Source organism: Coregonus clupeaformis, chromosome 19, assembly GCF_020615455.1.
Source record: "Coregonus clupeaformis isolate EN_2021a chromosome 19, ASM2061545v1, whole genome shotgun sequence".
NCBI classification, from domain to species: domain Eukaryota; kingdom Metazoa; phylum Chordata; class Actinopteri; order Salmoniformes; family Salmonidae; genus Coregonus; species Coregonus clupeaformis.
In genome coordinates, this window is record NC_059210.1 from 44,504,921 (window position 1) to 44,508,661 (window position 3,741).

The following is a 3,741-nucleotide window of genomic DNA, read 5'->3' on the forward strand; positions in this document are numbered from 1 at the left end:
CACACACACTCAGGACACGTGAGTACACACACACACACTTATATTTCCATCTGAGTATCCTCTCCTCAGATGAGGATGTTGACGGTGATGAAGTGTGTGTGTTTGTGTGTGTAGGCCTGGCCTCTCCCAGTAGTGTGAGAGAGGGCTCAGTAACAGAGTCATCAGTAGAGATGCTGTGGGATCCAGCTCCTGGACGCGGACACAACTATGAAGTCATCTGTCTCAACTGTCACCACACACTCATGGTACGGCAGCAGCGTGTGTGTGCATGTATAAAGTGTGTGGTCGAGTATCTATATAATGTGTTTATGTGGTCGAGTGTCTATATAATATGTTCCTGTGGTCGAGTATCTATATAATATGATAATGTGGTCGAGTGTCTATATAATGTGTTTATGTGGTCGACTGCCTATATCATGTTTTTACAGTATACAGTACCAGTCAAAAGGGTTTTTCTTTATTTTTACTATTTTCTACATTGTAGAATAATAGTGAAGACATCGAAACTATGAAATAACACATATGGAATCATGTAGTAACCAAAAAAGTGTTAAACAAATCAAAATGTATTTGAGATTTGAGATTCTTCAAATAGCCACCCTTTGCCTTGACGACAGCTTTGCACATTTTTGGCATTCTCTCAACCAGCTTCATGAGGAATGCTTTTCCAACAGTCTTGAAGGAGTTCTCACATATGCTGAGCACTTGTTGGCTGCTTTTCCTTCACTCTGCGGTCCGACTCATCCCAAACCATCTCAACTGAGTTGAGGTCGGGGGATTGTGGAGGCCAGGTCATCTGATGCAGCACTCCATCACTCTCCTTCTTGGTAAAATAGCCCTTATACAGCCTGGAGGTGTGTTGGGTAATTGTCCTCTTGAAAAACAAATGATAGTCCCACTAAGAACAAACCAGATGGGATGGCATATCGCTGCAGAATGCTGTGGTAGCCATGCTGGTTAAGTAAATCACAGACAGTGTCATCAGCAAAGCACCCTCACACCATAACACCTCCTCCTCCATACTTTACGGTGGGAAATATACATGCGAAGATCATCCGTTAACCCACACCGCGTCTCACAAAGACAGGGCAGTTGGAACCAAAAATCTCAAATTTGGACTCCAGACCAAAGGACACATTTCCACCGGTCTAATGTCCATTGCTCGTGTTTCTTGGCCCAAGCAGGTCTCCTCTTCTTATTGGTGTCCTTTAGTAGTGGTTTCTTTGCAGCAATTCGACCATGAAGGCCTGATTCACACAGTCTCCTCTGAACAGTTGATGTTGAGATGTGTCTGTGACTTGAAGTCTGTGAAGCATTTAGTTGGGCAGCAATTTCTGAGGCTGGTAACTCTAATGAACATATCCTCTGCAGCAGAGGTAACTCTGGGTCTTCCATTCCTGTGGTGGTCCTCATGAGAGCCAGTTTCATCATATCGCTTGATGTTTTTTGCGTCTGCACTTGAAGAAACGTTCAATGTTCTTGACATTTTCCGGATTGACTGACCTTCATGTCTTAAAGTAATGATGGACTGTCATTTCTCTTTGCTTATTTGAGCTGTTCTTGACATAATATGGACTTGGTATTTTACCAAATAGGGCTATCTTCTGTATACCCCCCTACCTTGTCACAACACAACTGATTGGCTCAAACGCATTAACAAGGCACACCTGTTAATTGAAATGCATTCCAAGTGACTACCTCATGAAGCTGGTTGAGAGAATGCCAAGAGTGTGCAAATCTGTCATCAAGGCAAAGGGTGGCTATTTGAAGAATCTCAAATATAAAATATATTTGGATTTGTTTAACACTTTTTTGGTTACTACATGATTCCATATGTGTTATTTCATAGTTTTCTACAATGTAAAAAATAGTGAAAATAAAGAAAAACCCTTGAATGAGTAGGTGTGTCCAAACTTTTGACTGGTACTATATGTATGTGTTAGGTCCAGAAGGTGTGTGTTCCGAGGGCAGTGTTCTCTGGGTTGCTACCAGGCAGGCTGTACCACTTCTCTCTGAGGACGGAGAAAGAGTTCTTCACAGACAGCCCCCCTGTCACACTCAGCATCACTACAGGTACACAGACACATACACACACAAACACACCTCTCTCTGGTTCTTATTAATCAGCATTTGTGTGTGTGTGTGTGTGTGTTAGCTCCCAGTCCAGTGGAGGTATCAGTCCTCAGTAAGACCACATCATCTGTGACAGTCGGCTGGACCCAGGCCAGGGAAGTTGTCAAAAGCTTCATCCTGTCAATCATAAACCAAACCTCCAATCAGCAGCTGAACCTACCAGCCCAAGAGCCATGGTGAGTCCTACCCTCCTGGCACACTGTGTCCTTGTTGGCTGGTCCAGCTTCCACTTGCTGTCTGGGTAACACTGGCTGTGTGTGTGTGTGTGTATGTGTGTGTGTGTAGGTCTTACAGGTTTGAGGACCTCTCCCCAGGAAGCTATTACACAGTAGATGTTATCAGCAGCAATGGAGAGAGGAGGAGTACACCGGCTTCTGTAGACATCAACACCAGTGAGTTATGGATACACACACATACAGATATTTGGCTGGCAGCAGCAGTGACTTATCTTGGGAGGTTCCAGTAGGAACTGAGGTATTCAGAGTTTATCTCCTTTATGTTCCAGGTCAAGGTCAAGTAAAACATTATTCTCACACACACATACATGCAAACACACCCATATATACACACACTTGCACTCAACACTTAACACACAGCTCCACAACACATCACACACACTACTTATTACACGCACACAACAAACCCAGTACGATTCATTCCGATGGTGGAGATCAGTGAAATGAATGTTGATTGAATGATATCAGAACAGATGTTCTGATTGGTGTTTCTCTCTAGTCCCAGGAGCCCCACAGGAAGTGCTGCTGGTAAAAGAGGATGTGACCTCATCAGTGTTTGTGAGCTGGGGAGCCCCAGCAGGGGGCGTGGAGGGGTACAAGGTAGGACACCATCCTATCCCGTCCCTTACCTTCTCTCTTCTCTCTTCTCTCTTCTCTTCTCCTCTCCCCTCTCCCTCCCTCCTCTTCTCTTCTCTTCTCCTCTCCCCTCTCCCTCCCTCCTCTTCTCTTCTCCTCTCCCCTCTCCCTCCCTCCTCTTCTCTTCTCTTCTCCTCTCCCCTCTCCCTCCCTCCTCTTCTCTTCTCCTCTCCCCTCTCCCTCCCTCCTCTTTTCTACTCCTCTCCCCTCTCACTCTCTCCTCTTCTCTTCTCCTCTCCCCTCTCCCTCCCTCCTCTTCTCTTCTCCTCTCCCCTCTCCCTCCCTCCTCTTTTCTACTCCTCTCCCCTCTCCCTCCCTCCTCTTCTCTTCTCCTCTCCCCTCTCCCACCCTCCTCTTCTCTTCTCCTCTCCCCTGTCCCTCCCTCCTCTTTTCTTCTCCTCTCCCCTCTCCCTCCCTCCTCTTCTCTTCTCCTCTCCCCTCTCCCAATCACTCAATCAATCAATTTTATTTTATATAGCCCTTCTTACATCAGCTAATATCTCGAAGTGCTGTACAGAAACCCAGCCTAAAACCCCAAACAGCTAGTAATGCAGGTGTAGAAGCACGGTGGCTAGGAAAAACTCCCTAGAAAGGCCAAAACCTAGGAAGAAACCTAGAGAGGAACCAGGCTATGAGGGGTGGCCAGTCCTCTTCTGGCTGTGCCGGGTGGAGATTATAACAGAACCATGCCAAGATGTTCAAAAATGTTCATAAGTGACAAGCATGGTCAAATAAT

General features: G+C 45.8%; 1 long non-coding RNA gene across 1 annotated transcript; it reads left to right on the plus strand.

The window, feature by feature from the left end:
• The first annotated feature begins 1,976 nt into the window (after positions 1–1,976).
• On the plus strand, positions 1,977–2,950 carry LOC121531358. The gene is made up of 4 exons (XR_005994134.1): positions 1,977–2,073; positions 2,156–2,309; positions 2,419–2,525; positions 2,869–2,950. It is a non-coding gene; the product is annotated as an uncharacterized LOC121531358 (long non-coding RNA).
• Positions 2,951–3,741: the final 791 nt, after the last annotated feature.